This window comes from Macrobrachium rosenbergii, chromosome 51 (assembly GCF_040412425.1).
Source record: "Macrobrachium rosenbergii isolate ZJJX-2024 chromosome 51, ASM4041242v1, whole genome shotgun sequence".
NCBI classification, from domain to species: domain Eukaryota; kingdom Metazoa; phylum Arthropoda; class Malacostraca; order Decapoda; family Palaemonidae; genus Macrobrachium; species Macrobrachium rosenbergii.
The window spans coordinates 55,087,883-55,100,419 of NC_089791.1; the positions used below are offsets into that span (position 1 = coordinate 55,087,883).

The 12,537-nt window shown below is 37.1% G+C and overlaps 1 protein-coding gene across 1 annotated transcript in view; it reads left to right on the forward strand.

Annotated features, from left to right (window-relative positions):
- Positions 1 to 12,537, forward strand: part of LOC136833424 (uncharacterized) — a 1,156,799-nt gene that overhangs the window by 150,814 nt on the left and 993,448 nt on the right. Inside the window, 1 exon segment of the mRNA XM_067095568.1 lies at positions 1 to 20. This exon segment is cut by the window's left edge and continues 46 nt beyond it. The gene's annotated coding sequence lies outside the window, so the exon portion shown is untranslated.

Sequence of the window (12,537 nt, forward strand, 5' to 3'; positions counted from 1 at the left end):
GCGTCCTGCCATTGCTCCAGGTAATTCCTTTTTGCTTTCTCTTCTTTTTTTCTAGTTGTAGCCTTGGTTTTGCTTTTTGTTTTTGTTGTACTTTTCTTGTAGCTAAATTTATTTTTATATTTTGTTTTCTGGGAATTCTTTGCTCTTTGGTATATTATTTCTCTTATTTTTTTCGCGTTCTTGTTGAGGGGTATGAAAAGAATTTCGACAGTGTTATGTTTTTTAATTCCCGTAGGGGGGTTAGTGCCGTCAGTGCATCTCATGCCGTGCACTGTAGGCATTACTTTAAGGTTCCTTGCAGCATCCATCCGGCCCCTAGCTACAACTCATTTTATTCCTTTTAGTACTGTACCTTCGTTCATTTCCTCTTTCTTCCGTTTTCCTTTCCACTTTCTCCTAACAAATGATCCGTAGTGCAAGTGCGAGGTTTTCTTCCTGTTACAACTTTCAAACCTTTGTACTGTTAATCTCCATTTCAGCGCAGATTGACCTCATAGGTCCCAGCGCTTGGCCTTTGGCCTAAATCCCATATGCTATTATGTATGTTTTAAACTGTTTGTGAAAATAGTAATTTTTGACCTTCATATTGGCAGACTGTACATTATTCTCGGCTTCGCCATAACGTTTAGTACAAAAATTTCTTGTTCTACTGTATAATTCAGTCTTTATTGCTAAAAGTTTACCAGGTATTACTGATTGTGAACTCTAGTGCCAACTGTGTTATTTCAAGTATTGTCAGTAATTTGAGTTTTAAAGGAGTGAATGGTGGGTTTCCTTTGTGTCACGAAGAAGTAACTTATTGTTTGGTTAGAGAGCTGTTAGGCAAGAGAAGTGTTGACGAAACCAGCCTTGCATCGGAAGGTAAAATGTCAGGACGAATTAGTGAAGTCTTATGTTTTATTTTATGGCTTCCTGGCATCACTTTCTCTCTCCTCTCTCTCTCTCTCTCTCTCTCTCTCTCTCTCTCTCTCTCTATATATATATATATATATATATATATATATATATATATATATATATATGTATGTATGTATTATATATTTATATGTATGTATGTATGCATCTCTCTGTCATATATATGTATATATATATATATATATATATATATATATATATATATATATATATATATATAAATATATATATGTATGTGTGTGTGTATGTATTTATATATATACAATTTTATCAGGGCTTCTTGTAACAACGGGAAATTCTAGAGAGAAAACAACACAACATTTTTACTTCTAACTGCTAATTTGTGGATGAATCCTATGGTCACTGAAACTTCATTAACATATCCGCTTCATATACCTGCACAGAAGCTTTTAAGTTGTTAGAAAGAGACGTCAGGCCTTTGTACGCGCACACACACACACACACACACACACACACACACACACACACACACACACACACACACTGCGCCATTCACCCCTGTCATGCACATTCTCACTTCCTAGACCTATTTTTTTTTTTTTTTTTTTTTTTTTTTTTTTTTTTTTAACTCTTCCACCGAAAAATATCCAGTCTTATCAGGTCCTCCCCACTTCCTTCCCCTTGGCAGTTTTGTAGCTATAGTACACTTTTCACCAAACAATCCTCCTTCTTTGGATTCACGGGACCAAATAATTTCAAATTTGTCTAATCCATCCTTTCACTTATGCCGGAAGTTTTAATACGACACATATCTCAACAATTCTCACCTTTACAGTTCTTACACTGCATTCAGTACACAGATAGTTCATCCCAACAACTTCAGCCTTCTAACTTTAATTTGCACGTTATATCCATCCTTTACTTTCATGAAGAATCATTTGCTCAACAGTCCTTATATGCATTCTCACCTTAGCTTCCATGGACGATTCAAGTCAGTTTCCAGTCTCTTGCATGCACCTGTTACCTCTCTTCCGCAAGCATTCTCAACCTGACACTAAGCTTTTTCTTTTTCCACTCTTGCACCTTGCAGCTACCCCTCTATTTTATCCTTCACATTTAACATTTTCAAAATGCTCTCTCCATCAACCCATGAGTGGACTGCGTTTACATCAGACCACATATCTTCAATTGTATCTCTTATTCTGAGATCTATTTGTTTGTCTAGAACAAATTATATCATGTAGTATCGTATATAGTATTTATAACAAATTATGTCATATATATCTATATATATATATATATATATATATATATATATATATATATATATACACATTAAACACAATAATACACACACACACACACTTACTGTAACACACACAGTTACACATATATATATATATATATATATATATATATATATATATATATATATATATATATATATATATATGTATATGATCTTCACCTAACTTTTTTCCTCTGTAAGGGTGACAGGAGTAGATGTTTGCCTTACGATTCTCAGCAAATCTTTTGGAATGAGTTTGCTGGCCTTATCCCTTTTTAAATCTTAGCTGTGACCACCACTGCCTTTTAACTATCCATAACCTAAATCACGGCTTAGTTCAACAGCCGGAGGGTTAACTAGGTGAGGAGGTTAGTTAACCTGGCCTCCTTGACTCTTGCTTAGAACATGCTCCGTGGGTCGCACTGATCGTTACCTCGCTTCAGGAAATTAGTTTCTTATAAGTCTCAGACATTACCTTCGGATGTTGTGGATTTTTTGTTTGTCTGTTGATCTCTCTTATTCATATAGCCAGCTTTTATTAGCTATGAATATGTGACCTAAGATACTCTTGAGTGCGATATTCGCCTGCAGTTTGCTTTAAGAAACAAAAAAAGATTCTTGCAGGAAGGGGAGTGATTATTTACTTATACTTTAGTACATTTTAATCATTTAGTTATCTGCTTGTACTTATTAATCCTATTGTCTGACTTCTTGTGAATTAATCCTATTATCTGACTTCTTGCGATTATTAATTATTAATTGGACTTCTTTTACTAATTAGTTATTTGGTGTGACTGACTTGCACTTAACAGTCATATAATTACTTTGCCGCCGTCCCCCAGGTTGAACATTGAAATGAAGTCAGTCATTTAAACTACAGTTAATAGTGTAGGTAAAAGTGGAATTTTGTTCTTTCCACAGAACTGAAGTATTTTATACCGTATGAATGTTTTTTCCTGGAAAGAGAAATGATTTCATATGACATACTTGCTGTTTACCATACCAGAATAGTCATTATTTTTGTACTTTTTGATATACAGAAATTTGTTGTTATTATTCAGAAGACGAACCCTATTCATATGGAACAATCCCACAGGGGCCAATGACTTGAAATTAAATCTTCCCTAGAGTATGGTGCTCATTCGAATGACATAACAAAAGGTAATGGAGAGTACAGAAAGAGGAGACCAGTTATTTTAAAAACAGATAAATTAACATATCAATAAATAAATAAAAATGTAAATAAAATATTAAAATGCAAGTTGCACTGTGTCAGGGTAGTTAATGCATTGCGTCTTCGCTAGTTAGTGTTTCACCGTGTCATTACGATCAGCTCTCTCTCTCTCTCTCTCTCTCTCTCTCTCTCTCTCTCTCTCTCTCTCTCTCTCTCTGTGGTTAAGGGAAAAAATCAAACCGGCTATCCGCATTCTTAGCCCACTCCACTTTTATTAATAAGAGTTTTATTTGCGTTACATTTTTATGTGAAGGAAAGGGAACGGAGAAAAAATTCTGAAAATGAAAATCCATACGTTTGGGAAAACTGGCATTCAATTTTTGGTGAAGTTTTCGGCTCCACTGCCAAGAGCCATGGTAATTATAATGGATGGGATGTGCTGAGATTTATCTAGCTAGATTTTGGTATGTCTTATGAGATTTTATGGGACATAGTATATGTAGATCACTCTTTGTACAGTAGTTGTTTACGCATGCATTCCACGTAGTGTATGCTCTCTCTCTCTCTCTCTCTCTCTCTCTCTCTCTCTCTCTCTCTCTCTCTCTCTCTCTCTCTCTCTCTCTCTCTCTCTCTCTAATTTCGCTCGCAATATGACTCTGCAGGAGACAAGGCAGAAATGCATTCATCGTCTCGTCAGTCCTGTTACTCCTGAGTGAGTGGTAAAAACACTGATTGGTAAACCATTTTACAGCCTTAATAATTTTATACAGTTTTTGTTTTAATTATAGAATAGAATTTTCCATTGATTATTTCCTTTATCGTGTCCTTTTTTGGTCCACTTGGTAAAAATCATCTGTAACATTTTTTCTTTACGAGAACATATTTACTGATTTTTCGAAGATTATTATTGAATTTTATCGTATACTTTTTGTTTACTTTGGCTGTAGCGTTTTAATAAACGGCTCCACGAATGTTATTATTAATTTGCCCTGACAACAAACTCCCCTCTGGAACAGTAATTTTTCGTCTGAACTTTATCTGAATAGTCGTTTTCATTATCCTTATCTTTAGGTATCTCTCTGTGGTTAAATATCCATCTCATTCTTTAGTCAGACCTTTATTCTCTTGACTATAATTAGAGCTGATACACCAAGCGAAAAACACGAAATTGCCTCGTTCTGCGCTTCACAATAAGTCTCATGCTAATCTGCCTTTTCATTTTTCTAGCATTCAGGTCAGGGCCGCAAGTTTCCCCGTGTATATTTGGTGCTTAACCTCAGTTATCTATATATATAAAAATGGACGTATGTATGTATGTGTGTGTGTATGTATATGTTCCAGCATACCTCTGAAACGCAGTGACCAATTTCAGCAAAACTTGGTATACAAATGACTTACTATGTCGAAAAGAATATTGTGGGGATAAGACATCACTAGCACCAAAGGGCTTCCCTGAAACGGAGCTGGTTCTGCCCGTGAAACAGGACTGGTTATTCCCGTAGACTTAGTAACTTTACGAATTTATCATACCTAATTTCGGTATACATAATTATGGCTTACTATCTGGAAAAGAATGTTGTGGGGGTAAGGCATCAGTGGCACCAAAGGGGGTGGGGGTTGCGAAGGTGGTGACAGAGAGAGAGAGAGAGAGAGAGAGAGAGAGAGAGAGAGAGAGAGAGAAGAGGAAGAGAGAGAGTAGAGGGGGTGTTAGGGAGAAGAGAGAGAAAGAGAGAGAGAGTTTATCGGTTGTCATTCAGAGTTATCCCGGACAGCGCCGGGTTGGTCAGCTAGTGTATGTGTATATATATATGCATGTATATATGTATATACATACAGTATATATACATTATGTATGTATGTATGTATGTAAATAACTATATACAGTACATACACATATGAATATATATTATATATGTATGTATGTTTCATTTCCAGTTTTTCTACGCTGCTGTCCTTTGTTTCCCTGTTTGACATTTTTATGAAGGGTAGCTATGCAAGATTATGATTTATTAGATCGTTCTGTAAATTTTTTTGATCAGAACGATAACATGGAACGTCATTTAGTGTCTTGTTTTTCTGCTCCGCCCATTTTTCACTTTAAAAATTCACTTTCACGCTATTCTTATACACTTAGGATTTTCGCGACCCTTTTCGGTAATATTTCTTTTGAATATTTCCAAGTCTCGTTATTACCTGTATCTTTGTTTCTCTTTCAAGTTTCTTGTTTCTCCTAGTGCGGCATCGAAAAGCAGAGGCTGAACTAGTGTATCCTAACTAATAGCTCTTGAAGTTCTAGAAATTTCAGGGCGGTTACCAAACCCACAGGTGTTAACCAGCATCATCACATTTTATTATCTCTGTAATATACTGTAAATAATACACAAGCAATAGTTTACGTCAGTTACTGATAGATATTTAATGCATACAATGGTGTGGGTTAACTTCATTAAGTCTTCAGTCACTTGAAAAGGAAAACTCGGTTAAGTCACTTTACAGGGGAAGTGGATTTGCAAGACTGACGTAGGGGACGAGATTGAGAATCAAAGAGGTACGGGTAAAAGTCTTTAGGTGACTGGTGTATCAGTTGTCTGTTACCAGTTGCAGTGTTTAAAATAACACTATTTTTTTTTTTACTAAGGAATTAAGGGAGTGAACTTGACAAAAACCAAGTATGAATAACAATTTAAAGAAACTTAATACGGATGATCTGATTCAGGGAGAAGATTGTGGTTAACCTTGTTTAAATAAATATCAAAGTTAGGTTAAAGTTCTGACGGCAACTTAGTCAGTACTATATTTCAGCCCAATTTTGTACACTGTAGGCATTACTTAAGGTTCTTTGCAACGTCCCTTCAGCCCCTAGCTGTAACCCCTTTTGATTCCTTTTACTGTACCTCCGTTCATATTATGTTTCTTCCACCTTACTTTCCGTCCTCTCCTAACAATTGTTTCATTGTGTAATTGCGAGGTTTTCCTCCTGTTACACCTTTCAAACCTTTTTACTCTCAATTTCCCTTTCAGCGCTGAATGACCTCATTGGTCCCAGCGCTTAATTTTATATTCCATTCCTATAACTAAAATTTAACAGTGGCAACACAGCCAAAAAAGAGACATGGATTTCTTTTTTAAGGAAATGTAATGCTGATATTTTTTACTTGAGGAATTAGAGTTCATGGCATTTAAATAATATGGGGACTATTTTCGGGGTTAGAGTTCATGGCGGGAGGTTGTCCTATTCTGGTACTTTGGTAGGGACCGGCCTTGTCGGAAGATGTTTCTTTGTTCTTTTTAATATCTGACTGCTTCCTCCGCCAAGAATGATATATGAGATAGATAAAGAATAAAAAGGGTTAATAGGGATGGAGCTATGGGTCGTTCGTATGAAGCCAAAGAGGAGGCACCCTGATTGCATCTGGTCTAGCACTTGCATTTAATGTTTGCCATACCATTCCATGGGAATATAAATATACAGCACAGTTTTAATGGCTGCAAAAGAACGGAGTGAACAGTGTAAGGTTGGAAACCAAGTCGGGAAAGAGACAGTTACACACACACACAACTGATTGAATTTTGAGTTGCTTGTGCAGTTTATACTTCTTGGTTTTCTTTTGAAATATATATTATTTAGTTTTATTTTTTGTGGTGCTGTGGACAAGGTGGATTTACAATTTAAAGTTTTTATACCCCTGAAAAGCAGCTAAATATCAGAAAATTCTCCTTAAATAAGTAAAATTGGAAAATAACGGTGGAGGGGAAAAAGAGCAGGTTCCATTTCCGACGGATACAATAGTCTCGCCTCTGGCATGAGGATAAGGTTATAAGATTGTGGGAAAACACAAATGAGGAGATAACATTTCCTCGGTATATGGGAAGAAAAAGTTTCTCAGATGCGGGTAGACGAACCCCGTTTTATTGCTTAGAGACAGATTTTCTTCCTATCTCCTCATCTTTTAGTCTTAACAATAACATCTGACCCTTCCAGTTTATCACCTTTTTTCGTCTTGGAAATCCATAGAATGTAGCAAAAGTATTTCTCATGGATATGGTTGTGTCTGCTGTAATATGCTTGCTGCAGTTATAAAGTGACTCATTACCTTATAATTTTAAGTGAAATGACACCTTGTATCCTGTCAGCAGACTGTTTAGAAGAATGTGGAGTAAGGAAATAGCTTGATGACTGGGAATTGGGAGTTATAGGAAAAACACCAAATTGAGTGTGGTAACAATAGAAGCATTGCACTTAGTCAGTAGTGATGAAAATATTCAATTTGTTTATCCTCAATAGGCTTGAGAAAGCAATAGCTACAATGCTTAGATTTGAACAGGCTGGGTTGAGAAAAATTTTAATTATTGCTTGCAGTGATCATATATTTGTGTTAAAACATATTTTAATGATAAATTGAAAGTCCCATGAATGTATTTATTGTAAAGTTAATGTTGGTGGAGTTTTGTCGAGCAATTAATAAGGAGTTTTAAATATTTGTTTTCCGTTCACTTTGAAGAAAGGTCTGAGTAGATTTAGGTATGCTGTTTTGATGATGTACAAGTCTCTTGATAATGGATATAATGAGTCAGAGTATGCAAAGGTGCAATGACTAGAAGAGGAAACTATTAATGATGAAAGTGGTATACAATACAATATCAGATAGTGGGCATGCTAAGTATAATTTGGAAATAAAATCGACTGGAACTGAATACGAAATTGCGACTCTATATTACCGTAATACGGACGTGAATCAGGCGTGACAATAAATCTTTAAAAACGTTAGTTTCAGAATACAGCTTTGAGAAGAATTTTGAAATACTGAAGAGTCGGATCTCAGGATAGAGTGGGAAATGATACCTGAGGGAAGTTGTGGAAGTTCTGTGTGTAGATGAGATAATGATGAAGGGGACATGTCCTTTGCGCCCCCCCCCCCCTTTCCTCTAACCCTCTTGGTGAATACGATGTGATAGTGACAGATGGGTTCCTATGGTTACGAGAAGAGTTGGAAGACCAGACCTACTTTGACGAGAACTGTGAGACAGGGAGCCGGATGTCAGATAAATTTGTGAAATTGAAAAAGTGAAAGCACAGGGAAGATACAGTGGCAGAATTTCACAGAAGGCCTTTGTGTCGCGAGCAGAGTAAGAGAAGGTTGGGTATGGCTCCCATTAGGCATCTTATGTAGTGACGTTACCCTTTATATTTAATTTTTTTTTTTTTTTACGTTTTTGTTCGGAAAGATTCACTGTAGGTGCATTATTGATACTTGGCCAATTTGAAAGAGAGAGAGAGAGAGAGAGAGAGAGAGAGAGAGAGAGAGAGAGAGAGAGAGAGAGAGCCGAATCCGCTTAATAACCAAGTGGCAATAGGAAAAAACGAATATCAATAAATATAACTTCTGGTCATTGAATGCTTCTTGAACTCTTCTTAGTATTTCAGGACGTCACTGAGATATTCGTTGTTACTGTAGTTCATTGCCTTTGAAATTGATAAGCCGTAGGCAAGTATCTCTCAATAACAAGGCTTTCCAGCCATTCACGCAGAACTCGCTCTATTCCCCGGGCATTACCACCCATGTAGACACTAAGCTCAACTTCCACTGACCGAAACTACAGTATACAGATTCCGAGTGGAAATTGAAGAAGATTGCCGTTGTTTAATGCAGGTATTGTAATCAGGAATTTAGTTACAGGTGCACCACCTAATGCGACAGAGAGAGAGAGAGAGAGAGAGAGAGAGAGAGAGAGAGAGAGAGAGAGAGAGAGAGAGAGAGAGAGGAGTTACCGCAACGATTTCTTGTGTTTTTTTTGTGTGTTTCAAGTAGCTGAGATACAAGAAAATTAAAAAGAAATTTTTTTGTCTCGTGTACATTATTATTATTATTATTATTATTATTATTATTATTATTATTATTATTATTCTCCCCCCGTATGGCTGTTTGTCTGTCAGTCAGTCCCTCATACTTTGTATCACAGCAACTCCTCCTGCACAGTTAGAATGCCTTCGTTCAAACTCGGTTTAAAGGTAGACCATTATACATACTGTAGATGCGCATGAAGGTAGACCGTCCGCCTGTCAGACAGTGTTTTTCACATTTACCGTGTCATCGCGGTCCTGCTTTGAAAGGGCTTCTGTTAAAATTGGTGTAAATTTAGACCTTCATGCATAGATCCCAGTAGAGGGGTAGTGCCATCAGTGCACCCCACGCGGTGCACTGTAGGCATCACTTGAGGTTCTTTGCAGCGTTCCTTCGGCCCCTGGCTGCACCCCTTTCATTCCTTTCACAGTATCTCTGTCCATATTATCTTTGTTTCATGTTGCTATCCTCAACCCTCTCCTAATAATTATTTCATAGTGCAGTTACGAGATCTCCCGCCTATTATACCTTTAAAACCTTCCTTTCTCTGTCTCCCTTTCAGGGCTGAATGACCTTATAGGTCACAGCGCTTGGCCTTTGGCCTAAATTTCATGTTCCAATTCTAATCATGCATAGATTTACATAAAGAGGGATCTTATCTGTATCCATCTCTGTCATTGTCTCACATTTATTTACCTTGTCATCGCTGCTCTTCCTGCACGGTCAGAGGGTTTCAGCCAAACATGTTACTAAGGTAGATCAGCAAGAAGGAAGATCGTCCGTCTGTCTGTCTGTCTGTCTGTTAAGGCCGTTTCACACCGGATGCGATGCTGTGCGCGCCACGCCATGGTAGCCATGCTGCGGCACTTGTTGCTTTTAATTGCTGGGCGAGGCCGTTCACACCGGGTACGAAGCTATGCTACCGATGCCTGCGACATAGCGTTCATAGGTTCCAAGATTGCCGGGCGCGCGATTTTTGTGGACGTAATTCGGCTTGCGCATGCGTACTTGGGTTTCACAGCGGATGTTCCCGCCTCATAGTTTAAATCTAAATATACTGTAAGTGTTACATTAACGTGAGGGTATAAAGTATACGTAAGCAAATTTACTCGAAGTAAAATTTTATTTTCAGTAGTGCATGGTCAAGTTTTATTATTATTATTATTATTATTATTATTATTATTATTATTATTATTATTATTATTATTATTATTATTATTATTAAACGAGCACTTTTAAATGGGAGAAACAAATGTCCAAAGAATATAAACGATTTCATAGATTAATATATAAATTAACTTTAAATATAGCAGTAAAGAGGAACAGATTAACAATGGATACCTACATACTTGCATGAATTGTTCGAGACATTCATAGCTTTCTGTGTGAACATACTCATAGCGAGTATAGCTAGCATGGCTCCGTAGCATAGCGTAGCGCGCTTAGCATCACATCCGGCGTGAAACGGCCTTTTAATGCAACACTCACCTCGTACGTGGTTGAACGGATTTCACACTTGGTTTAGGCAGACCATGATACATATTTTTGCTTAAAGAAATTTCGTTCCGTGGATTGTCCGCATGGGTGCCTTTTTCAACTGAAGTACATATTTGAAAGGATCTCGGTCAACCTTGTTATGTAAGGGCTTCTTCAAAAAATTAAACTAATATTCAAAATTTCATTTCCTTTGTACTTAATTCTAACCTCAGCCATAACTTCTGACTGAACTATAAGCGATGGAATCTCTATGTGACATGCATAGTTTACTAAAGAAGACTTTTCAGACACTACTAGCGTTAGTGTCATTGACCTTCATACTAAGAAAAGCTGCCGTCGAGGCCATTCGTGTTTCACAAACCATCTCGTCGGGAGAAAATTTTGCAGAAGTTATTCGCTTTCATAAAATGTAGGCTTTTTTTTTTTTTTTTTTCTTAGGTTGCAGTGTTCTAAGTTGAGTTGGACAGGCCGGCACGGGCATATATTGGTTTGTTTTAGCTTTTGCTGCTATTCGGAACTAGCCAAAAAGAACATTACCTTTCAGGAAGCTTTAGTAGAACATATTGGTCATATGTGAGAAAAAGGGAAAGCTTGAGGTAAGGAGTAAGTTACAGTCGTAAAGTATGTATATTATAAAGATATAGGTAGAGCAAATAACGAAACATATAAATAGAGCTGACAAAGTTATAAATAAAACAAAGAAACAAATGAACATGTTCATAGGTGAATTAGAGATGAAAAGGAACATGTCATAAGAAAAATAGCTGTAACAGAGCATGCTGCTTTAGAGCAGCTTCAGGACTTGAAAACGTTATTATCACGTCACGTGAGAAGTAAAAGTGTCCGAGCCAGTTTAACGCTTATTTGAATTGCTAGGAGACACACTGCAGCGCTCAGCGAGTCCCGTCACATCACGAGTCGTTGCGGGTCTGTTGTATGTCGTCGTAATTCAAGACCGAAATATGCGCTTAGAAGCTTGAAAGGAAAATGAAGTCATTATGAAAATGAATGATAAGAATTTATACTTTATTCAAGTAACGGTATTGTGTGATTCCTTTCATTTAAACTGAACTTATTAAATTGTTATTAATTGTATTTCATTAATAACATAAAAATTTTATGCATGGCAATATAAACTAACTATATAGTTCTCTAGTAACTGACACATTTACAGTCGTTAAATCAAATCAGGCGAGATAACGTGACTTGGTTGCGAATCGGATTGCAGATTTCTTGGCTTTGAAGCCTCGTGAGTTTTCATGAGTTTACGTGACGTGAGACCAGTGCGTTCCCACGCTTGGTATGCATAACTGCCTAGAAGTCGGCTCCATATTTTAGTTTTCTGTAAAAGAAAACTGTTGAGGTTCTTATGGCTGTCCGTCCGCACTATTTCTGTCCACCCCCAGGTCTTAAAAACTACGGAGGCTAGAGGGCTGCAAATTGTAATGTTGATCACCCACCCTCCAGTCGTCAACCACACCAAATTGCAGCGTGTTCTAGCCTCAGTAGTTTTTATTTTATTTAAGGTTAAAGGTAGCCCTGATCCTGTGTCTGGCACCGCTATAGGTGCCGACAACACAGGCCACCACCGGGCCGTGGCTGAGAGTTTCATACGGCATTGTACGCAGTACAGAAAACTTGATTGCGCTCAAGAAACTTCGGCGCATTTTTTATTTGTTTAGTTCTGTCACGAAGCCGTCATGTCTCGCTACTATCTTTTTATTCAGGTTTTATTTTAAAAAGAGATGTCCTCTGTTAAGTTATTCTAAATAAAAAATGGATTATGTGTTCATATGCATCCATGTTTAATATGGGCGCTTCGAAGCTACCAAAAAATTGAAGTTGCACAGAGATAATAT